The 10573-nt window shown below is 31.0% G+C and overlaps 7 non-coding genes across 7 annotated transcripts; all 7 read right to left on the bottom strand.

Annotated features, from left to right (window-relative positions):
- Nucleotides 1–1321: 1321 nt before the first annotated feature.
- TRNAP-AGG (transfer RNA proline (anticodon AGG)) lies at nucleotides 1322–1393 on the bottom strand. Its single transcript has one exon. It is a non-coding gene; the product is annotated as a tRNA-Pro (tRNA).
- A 917-nt stretch (nucleotides 1394–2310) lies between these two features.
- TRNAP-AGG (transfer RNA proline (anticodon AGG)) lies at nucleotides 2311–2382 on the bottom strand. Its single transcript has one exon. It is a non-coding gene; the product is annotated as a tRNA-Pro (tRNA).
- A 1906-nt stretch (nucleotides 2383–4288) lies between these two features.
- TRNAP-AGG (transfer RNA proline (anticodon AGG)) lies at nucleotides 4289–4360 on the bottom strand. Its single transcript has one exon. It is a non-coding gene; the product is annotated as a tRNA-Pro (tRNA).
- A 1906-nt stretch (nucleotides 4361–6266) lies between these two features.
- On the bottom strand, nucleotides 6267–6338 carry TRNAP-AGG (transfer RNA proline (anticodon AGG)). Its single transcript has one exon. It is a non-coding gene; the product is annotated as a tRNA-Pro (tRNA).
- Nucleotides 6339–8235: 1897 nt separating this feature from the next.
- TRNAP-AGG (transfer RNA proline (anticodon AGG)) lies at nucleotides 8236–8307 on the bottom strand. Its single transcript has one exon. It is a non-coding gene; the product is annotated as a tRNA-Pro (tRNA).
- A 917-nt stretch (nucleotides 8308–9224) lies between these two features.
- On the bottom strand, nucleotides 9225–9296 carry TRNAP-AGG (transfer RNA proline (anticodon AGG)). Its single transcript has one exon. It is a non-coding gene; the product is annotated as a tRNA-Pro (tRNA).
- A 917-nt stretch (nucleotides 9297–10213) lies between these two features.
- TRNAP-AGG (transfer RNA proline (anticodon AGG)) lies at nucleotides 10214–10285 on the bottom strand. The gene has a single exon. It is a non-coding gene; the product is annotated as a tRNA-Pro (tRNA).
- Nucleotides 10286–10573: the final 288 nt, after the last annotated feature.

Here is a 10573-nt window from a genome sequence, read left to right as displayed (position 1 = left end):
AATATAGATTTATTTAGGAACACTACTGTCTTCTATAGAAAAGAAATGTACAAGTCATCGAAAATGTAACCATAAAAGTCACATTTTACTAAATTTACTCACTTGAAAATCATAAAGCCAAGATTCATAAGTACCTGCAAAGAATAGTCTCATTCAGTTTGGCACATGAGACTTTTTGAAACATTAACAAAGAATCATCCCATTAATACATAGGGATTTTGTTTTGGACAATGTTATGAGAGCTATTTTCGGAAATTGACAAAATCTAATTTGAAATGGCTAGCTTTACTGAATCAACTAAAAACAATAAGATGAAAATGATAAGGAGTCATGGGCTTGTCCGGGATTTGAACCCGGGACCTCTCGCACCCTAAACAAGAATCATACCCCTAGACCAACGAGCCATTTAGAAGCAAAAATTTAAGTGCATTTTTCGAATTTTTAAAAGCAAAAAGAAGTAATTATTTTAAAAATGTAATTCTGCCAAAAAGAAACTTGTAAAGTATAGAAAATATTACCTTTAACTAGATATTTTACAATGTAAACCCATTTCAATATTGCAATTTTATTATATATGATGCCTACAGTGTTTGGGTTTTTCTGGGGAATAATCAGAGAATCTATCACACTCTATGTGAGAAGAACGTTTTTAGACCAATAAGCAACACAAGAGAACATGATTTAGCTGTGTTTTGTGTCAAAATGAGACTGTTCTTTAAATACACTCCAGGTCATCTACGTTGGAGAGATTTGTTTATCTGATATGGTTCCATATGGTTGATTTTCTTACGAAGTATGCACTTATGAAAGTGTAAGTTTTTATTAATATAACATATTGTTGATGTTGAGATTTTTCTAAGCATTCACATCTGAAAGTTTGAAAGCAAAGAATCACAGTACCTACAAAGTATCTACTCTTAATTAGTATCATATCTGTAAATATTAAGGACACTCAAAAGAAAGACTTTATTTATTCATATCTTAAGTTAATATAGATTTATTTAGGAACACTACTGTCTTCTATAGAAAAGAAATGTACAAGTCATCGAAAATGTAACCATAGGAGTCACATTTTACTAAATTTACTCACTTGAAAATCATAAAGCCAAGATTCATAAGTACCTGCAAAGAATAGTCTCATTCAGTTTGGGCACATGAGACTTTTTGAAACATTAACAAAGAATCATCCCATTAATACATAGGGATTTTGTTTTGGACAATGTTATGAGAGCTATTTTCGGAAATTGACAAAATCTAATTTGAAATGGCTAGCTTTACTGAATCAACTAAAAACAATAAGATGAAAATGACAAGGAGTCATGGGCTCGTCCGGGATTTGAACCCGGGACTTCTCGCACCCTAAGCGAGAATCATACCCCTAGACCAACGAGCCATTTAGAAGCAAAAATTTAAGTGCATTTTTCGAATTTTTAAAAGCAAAAAGAAGTAATTATTTTAAAAATGTAATTCTGCCAAAAAGAAACTTGTAAAGTATAGAAAATATTACCTTTAACTAGATATTTTACAATGTAAACCCATTTCAATATTGCAATTTTATTATATATGATGCCTACAGTGTTTGGGTTTTTCTGGGGAATAATCAGAGAATCTATCACACTCTATGTGAGAAGAACGTTTTTAGACCAATAAGCAACACAAGAGAACATGATTTAGCTGTGTTTTGTGTCAAAATGAGACTGTTCTTTAAATACACTCCAGGTCAACAACGTTGGAGAGATTTGTTTATCTGATATGGTTCCATATGGTTGATTTTCTTACGAAGTATGCACTTATGAAAGTGTAAGTTTTTATTAATATAACATATTGTTGATGTTGAGATTTTTCTAAGCATTCACATCTGAAAGTTTGAAAGCAAAGAATCACAGTACCTACAAAGTATCTACTCTTAATTAGTATCATATCTGTAAATATTAAAGACACTCAAAAGAAAGACTTTATTTATTCATATCTTAAGTTAATATAGATTTATTTAGGAACACTACTGTCTTCTATAGAAAAGAAATGTACAAGTCATGGAAAATGTAACCATAGGAGTCACATTTTACTAAATTTACTCACTTGAAAATCATAAAGCCAAGATTCATAAGTACCTGCAAAGAATAGTCTCATTCAGTTTGGGCACATGAGACTTTTTGAAACATTAACAAAGAATCATCCCATTAATACATAGGGATTTTGTTTTGGACAATGTTATGAGAGCTATTTTCGGAAATTGACAAAATCTAATTTGAAATGGCTAGCTTTACTGAATCAACTAAAAACAATAAGATGAAAATGACAAGGAGTCATGGGCTCGTCCGGGATTTGAACCTGGGACCTCTCGCACCCTAAGCGAGAATCATACCCCTAGACCAACGAGCCATTTAGAAGCAAAAATTTAAGTGCATTTTTCGAATTTCTAAAAGCAAAAAGAAGTAATTATTTTAAAAATGTAATTCTGCCAAAAAGAAACTTGTAAAGTATAGAAAATATTACCTTTAACTAGATATTTTACAATGTAAACCCATTTCAATATTGCAATTTTATTATATATGATGCCTACAGTGTTTGGGTTTTTCTGGGGAATAATCAGAGAATCTATCACACTCTATGTGAGAAGAACGTTTTTAGACCAATAAGCAACACAAGAGAACATGATTTAGCTGTGTTTTGTGTCAAAATGAGACTGTTCTTTAAATACACTCCAGGTCATCTACGTTGGAGAGATTTGTTTATCTGATATGGTTCCATATGGTTGATTTTCTTACGAAGTATGCACTTATGAAAGTGTAAGTTTTTATTAATATAACATATTGTGTATGTTGAGATTTTTCTAAGCATTCACATCTGAAAATTTGAAAGCCAAGAATCACAGTACCTACAAAGTACCTACTCTTTATTAGTATCATATCTGTAAATAATAAAGACACTCAAACGAAAGACTTTATTTATTCATATCTTAAGTTAATATAGATTTATTTAGGAACACTACTGTCTTCTATAGAAAAGAAATGTACAAGTCATCGAAAATGTAACCATAGGAGTCACATTTTACTAAATTTACTCACTTGAAAATCATAAAGCCAAGATTCATAAGTACCTGCAAAGAATAGTCTCATTCAGTTTGGGCACATGAGACTTTTTGAAACATTAACAAAGAATCATCCCATTAATACATAGGGATTTTGTTTTGGACAATGTTATGAGAGCTATTTTCGGAAATTGACAAAATCTAATTTGAAATGGCTAGCTTTACTGAATCAACTAAAAACAATAAGATGAAAATGACAAGGAGTCATGGGCTCGTCCGGGATTTGAATCCGGTACCTCTCGCACCCTAAGTGAGAATCATACCCCTAGACCAACGAGCCATTTAGAAGCAAATATTTAAGTGCATTTTTCAAATTTTTAAAAGCAAAAAGAAGTAATTATTTTAAAAATGTAATTCTGCCAAAAAGAAACTTGTAAAGTATAGAAAATATTACCTTTAACTAGATATTTTACAATGTAAACCCATTTCAATATTGCAATTTTATTATATATGATGCCTACAGTGTTTGGGTTTTTCTGGGGAATAATCAGAGAATCTATCACACTCTATGTGAGAAGAACGTTTTTAGACCAATAAGCAACACAAGAGAACATGATTTAGCTGTGTTTTGTGTCAAAATGAGACTGTTCTTTAAATACACTCCAGGTCAACAACGTTGGAGAGATTTGTTTATCTGATATGGTTCCATATGGTTGATTTTCTTACGAAGTATGCACTTATGAAAGTGTAAGTTTTTATTAATATAACATATTGTTGATGTTGAGATTTTTCTAAGCATTCACATCTGAAAGTTTGAAAGCAAAGAATCACAGTACCTACAAAGTATCTACTCTTAATTAGTGTCATATCTGTAAATATTAAAGACACTCAAAAGAAAGACTTTATTTATTCATATCTTAAGTTAATATAGATTTATTTAGGAACACTACTGTCTTCTATAGAAAAGAAATGTACAAGTCATCGAAAATGTAACCATAGGAGTCACATTTTACTAAATTTACTCACTTGAAAATCATAAAGCCAAGATTCATAAGTACCTGCAAAGAATAGTCTCATTCAGTTTGGGCACATGAGACTTTTTGAAACATTAACAAAGAATCATCCCATTAATACATAGGGATTTTGTTTTGGACAATGTTATGAGAGCTATTTTCGGAAATTGACAAAATCTAATTTGAAATGGCTAGCTTTACTGAATCAACTAAAAACAATAAGATGAAAATGACAAGGAGTCATTGGCTCGTCCGGGATTTGAACCTGGGACCTCTCGCACCCTAAGCGAGAATCATACCCCTAGACCAACGAGCCATTTAGAAGCAAAAATTTAAGTGCATTTTTCGAATTTCTAAAAGCAAAAAGAAGTAATTATTTTAAAAATGTAATTCTGCCAAAAAGAAACTTGTAAAGTATAGAAAATATTACCTTTAACTAGATATTTTACAATGTAAACCCATTTCAATATTGCAATTTTATTATATATGATGCCTACAGTGTTTGGGTTTTTCTGGGGAATAATCAGAGAATCTATCACACTCTATGTGAGAAGAACGTTTTTAGACCAATAAGCAACACAAGAGAACATGATTTAGCTGTGTTTTGTGTCAAAATGAGACTGTTCTTTAAATACACTCCAGGTCATCTACGTTGGAGAGATTTGTTTATCTGATATGGTTCCATATGGTTGATTTTCTTACGAAGTATGCACTTATGAAAGTGTAAGTTTTTATTAATATAACATATTGTGTATGTTGAGATTTTTCTAAGCATTCACATCTGAAAATTTGAAAGCCAAGAATCACAGTACCTACAAAGTACCTACTCTTTATTAGTATCATATCTGTAAATAATAAAGACACTCAAACGAAAGACTTTATTTATTCATATCTTAAGTTAATATAGATTTATTTAGGAACACTACTGTCTTCTATAGAAAAGAAATGTACAAGTCATCGAAAATGTAACCATAGGAGTCACATTTTACTAAATTTACTCACTTGAAAATCATAAAGCCAAGATTCATAAGTACCTGCAAAGAATAGTCTCATTCAGTTTGGGCACATGAGACTTTTTGAAACATTAACAAAGAATCATCCCATTAATACATAGGGATTTTGTTTTGGACAATGTTATGAGAGCTATTTTCGGAAATTGACAAAATCTAATTTGAAATGGCTAGCTTTACTGAATCAACTAAAAACAATAAGATGAAAATGACAAGGAGTCATGGGCTTGTCCGGGATTTGAACCCGGGACTTCTCGCACCCTAAGTGAGAATCATACCCCTAGACCAACGAGCCATTTAGAAGCAAAAATTTAAGTGCATTTTTCGAATTTTTAAAAGCAAAAAGAAGTAATTATTTTAAAAATGTAATTCTGCCAAAAAGAAACTTGTAAAGTATAGAAAATATTACCTTTAACTTGATATTTTACAATGTAAACCCATTTCAATATTGCAATTTTATTATATATGATGCCTACAGTGTTTGGGTTTTTCTGGGGAATAATCAGAGAATCTATCACACTCTATGTGAGAAGAACGTTTTTAGACCAATAAGCAACACAAGAGAACATGATTTAGCTGTGTTTTGTGTCAAAATGAGACTGTTCTTTAAATACACTCCAGGTCATCTACGTTGGAGAGATTTGTTTATCTGATATGGTTCCATATGGTTGATTTTCTTACGAAGTATGCACTTATGAAAGTGTAAGTTTTTATTAATATAACATATTGTTGATGTTGAGATTTTTCTAAGCATTCACATCTGAAAGTTTGAAAGCAAAGAATCACAGTACCTACAAAGTATCTACTCTTAATTAGTATCATATCTGTAAATATTAAGGACACTCAAAAGAAAGACTTTATTTATTCATATCTTAAGTTAATATAGATTTATTTAGGAACACTACTGTCTTCTATAGAAAAGAAATGTACAAGTCATCGAAAATGTAACCATAGGAGTCACATTTTACTAAATTTACTCACTTGAAAATCATAAAGCCAAGATTCATAAGTACCTGCAAAGAATAGTCTCATTCAGTTTGGGCACATGAGACTTTTTGAAACATTAACTAAGAATCATCCCATTAAAACATAGGGATTTTGTTTTGGACAATGTTATGAGAGCTATTTTGGGAAATTGACAAAATCTATCTTCAAATGGCTAGCTTTACTGAATCAACTAAAAACAATAAGATGAAAATGACTATAAGTCATGGGCTCGTCCGGGATTTGAACCCGGGACCTCTCGCACCCTAAGCAAGAATCATACCTCTAGACCAACGAGCCATTCAGAAGCATAAATTTAAATGTGTTTTTCGAATTTTTAAAAGCAAAAAGAAGTAATTATTTTAAAAATTTAATTTTGACAAAAAGAAAATTGTAATGTATAGAACATATTACCTTTAACTAGACATTTTACAATGTAAACCCATTTCAATATTAATATATATGATGCCTACAGTGTTTGGGTTTTTCTGGGGAATAATCAGAGAATTTATCACACTCTATGTGAGAAATACATCTTTAGACCAATAAGCAACACAAGAGAACATGATTTAGCTGTGTTTTGTGTCACAATGAGACTGTTCTTTAAATACACTCCAGGTCATCTACGTTGGAGAGATTTGTTTATCTGATATGGTTCAATAGGGTTGATTTTCTTACGAAGTATGCACTTATGAAAGTGTAAGTTTTTATTAATATAACATATTGTTGATGTTGAGATTTTTCTAAGCATTCACATCTGAAAATTTGAAAGCCAAGAATCACAGTACCTACAAAGTACCTACTCTTTATTAGTATCATATCTGTAAATAATAAAGACACTCAAAAGAAAGACTTTATTTATTCACAACTTAAGTTAATATAGATTTATTTTGGAACACTTCTGTCTTCTATAGAAAAGAAATGTACAAGTCATTGAAAATTTAACCATAGGAGTCACATTTTACTAAATTTACTCACTTGAAAATCATAAAGCCAAGATTCATAAGTACCTGCAAAGAATTGTCTCATTCAGTTTGGGCACATGAGACTTTTTGAAACATTAACTAAGAATCATCCCATTAATACATAGGGATTTTGTTTTGGACAATGTTATGAGAGCTATTTTCGGAAATTGACAAAATCTATCTTCAAATGGCTAGCTTTACTGAATCAACTAAAAACAATAAGATGAAAATTACAAGGAGTCATGGGCTCGTCCGGGATTTTAACCCGGGACCTCTCGCACCCTAAGCGAGAATCATACCCCTAGACCAACGAGCTATTCAGAAGCAAAAATTTAAGTGCGTTTTTCGAATTTTTAAAAGCAAAAGAAGTAATTATTTAAAAAATTTTATTCTGCCAAAAAGAAACTTGTAAAGTATAGAAAATATTACCTTTAACTAGACATTTTACAATGTAAACCCATTTTAATATTGCAATTTTATTATATATGATGCCTACAGTGTTTAGGTTTTTCTGGGGAATAATCAGAGAATCTATCACACTCTATGTGAGAAGTACGTTTTTAGACCAATAAGCAGCACAAGAGAACATGATTTAGCTGTGTTTTGTGTCAAAATGAGACTGTTCTTTAAATACACTCCAGGTCATCTACGTTGGAGAGATTTGTTTATCTGATATGGTTCCATATGGTTGATTTTCTTACGAAGTATGCACTTATGAAAGTGTAAGTTTTTATTAATATAACATATTGTTGATGTTGAGATTTTTCTAAGCATTCACATCTGAAAATTTGAAAGCCAAGAATCACAGTACCTACAAAGTACCTACTCTTTATTAGTATCATATCTGTAAATAATAAAGACACTCAAAAGAAAGACTTTATTTATTCACAACTTAAGTTAATACAGATTTATTTTGGAACACTTCTGTCTTCTATAGAAAAGAAATGTACAAGTCATTGAAAATTTAACCATAGGAGTCACATTTTACTAAATTTACTCACTTGAAAATCATAAAGCCAAGATTCATAAGTACCTGCAAAGAATAGTCTCATTCAGTTTGGGCACATGAGACTTTTTGAAACATTAACTAAGAATCATCCCATTAATACATAGGGATTTTGTTTTGGACAATGTTATGAGAGCTATTTTGGGAAATTCACGAAATCTAACTTGAAATGGCTAGCTTTACTGAATCAACTAAAAACAATAAGATGAAAATGACTATAAGTCATGGACTCGTCTGGGATTTGAACCCGGGACCACTCGCACCCTAAGCGAGAATCATACCCCTAGACCAACGAGCCACTCAGAAGCATAAATTTAAGTGAGTTTTTCGAATTTTTAAAAGCAAAAAGAAGTAATTATTTTAAAAATTTAATTCTGACAAAAAGAAAATTGTAATGTATAGAACATATTACCTTTAACTAGACATTTTACAATGTAAACCCATTTCAATATTGCAATTTTATTATATATGATGCCTACAGTGTTTGGGTTTTTCTGGGGAATAATCAGAGAATTTATCACACTCTATGTGAGAAATACATCTTTATACCAATAAGCAACACAAGAGAACATGATTTAGCTGTGTTTTCTGTCACAATGAGACTGTTCTTTAAATACACTCCAGGTCATCTACGTTGGAGAGATTTGTTTATCTGATATGGTTCCATATGGTTGATTTTCTTACGAAGTATGCACTTATGAAAGTGTAAGTTTTTATTAATATAACATATTGTTGATGTTGAGATTTTTCTAAGCATTCACATCTGAAAATTTAAAAGCCAAGAATCACAGTACCTACAAAGTACCTACTCTTTATTAGTATCATATCTGTAAATAATAAAGACACTCAAAAGAAAGACTTTATTTATTCACAACTTAAGTTAATATAGATTTATTTAGGAACACTACTGTCTTCTATAGAAAGGAAATGTACAAGTCATCGAAAATGTAACCATAGGAGTCACATTTTACTAAATTTACTCACTTGAAAATCATAAAGCCAAGATTCATAAGTACCTGCAAAGAATAGTCTCATTCAGTTTGGGCACATGAGACTTTTTGAAACATTAACTAAGAATCATCCCATTAATACATAGGGATTTTGTTTTGGACAATGTTATGAGAGCTATTTTGGGAAATTCACAAAATCTATCTTCAAATGGCTAGCTTTACTGAATCAACTAAAAACAATAAGATGAAAATGACTATAAGTCATGGGCTCGTCCGGGATTTGAACCCGGGACCTCTCGCACCCTAAGCGAGAATCATACCCCTAGACCAACGAGCTATTCGGAAACATAAATTTAAGTGAGTTTTTCGAATTTTTAAAAGCAAAAAGAAGTAATTATTTTAAAAATTTAATTCTGACAAAAAGAAAATTGCAAAGTATAGAAAATATTACCTTTAACTAGACATTTTACAATGTAAACCCATTTCAATATTGCAATTTTATTATATATGATGCCTACAGTGTTTGGATTTTTCTGGGGAATAATCAGAGAATCTATCACACTCTATGTGAGAAGTACGTTTTTAGACCAATAAGCAACACAAGAGAACATGATTTAGCTGTGTTTTGTGTCAAAATGAGACTGGTCTTTAAACACACTCCAGGTCATCTACGTTGGAGAGATTTGTTTATCTGATATGGTTCAATAGGGTTGATTTTCTTACGAAGTATGTACTTATGAAAGTGTAAGTTTTTATTAATATAACATATTGTTGATGTTGAGATTTTTCTAAGCATTCACATCTGAAAATTTGAAAGCCAAGAATCACAGTACCTACAAAGTACCTACTCTTTATTAGTATCATATCTGTAAATAATAAAGACCCTCAAATGAAAGACTTTATTTATTCATATCTTAAGTTAATATAGATTTATTTAGGAACACTACTGTATTCTATAGAAAAGAAATGTACAAGTCATTGAAAATGTAACTATAGGAGTCACATTTTACTAAATTTACTCACTTGAAAATCATAAAGCCAAGATTCATAAGTACCTTCAAAGAATAGTCTCATTCAGTTTGGGCACATGAGACTTTTTGAAACATTAACTAAGAATCATCCCATTAATACATAGGGATTTTGTTTTGGACAATGTTATGAGAGCTATTTTGGCAAATTCACAAAATCTATCTTCAAATGGCTAGCTTTACTGAATCAACTAAAAACAATAAGATGAAAATGACTATAAGTCATGGGCTCGTCCGGGATTTGAACCCGGGACCTCTCGCACCCTAAGCGAGAATCATACCCCTAGACCAACGAGCCATTCGGAAACATAAATTTAAGTGAGTTTTTCGAATTTTTAAAAGCAAAAAGAAGTAATAATTTTAAAAATGTAATTCTGACAAAAAGAAAATTGCAAAGTATAGAAAATATTACCTTTAACTAGACCTTTTACAATGTAAACCCATTTCAATATTGCAATTTTATTATATATGATGCCTACAGTGTTTGGATTTTTCTGGGGAATAATCAGAGAATCTATTACACTCTATGTGAGAAGTACGTTTTTAGACCAATAAGCAACACAAGAGAACATGATTTAGCTGTGTT

The sequence above is a fragment of the Mixophyes fleayi genome, chromosome 1 (genome assembly GCF_038048845.1).
Source record: "Mixophyes fleayi isolate aMixFle1 chromosome 1, aMixFle1.hap1, whole genome shotgun sequence".
Lineage (NCBI taxonomy): Eukaryota > Metazoa > Chordata > Amphibia > Anura > Limnodynastidae > Mixophyes > Mixophyes fleayi.
The sequence above is the reverse complement of the archived record's forward strand: the minus strand, read 5'-3'. Positions and strand labels throughout refer to the sequence as shown.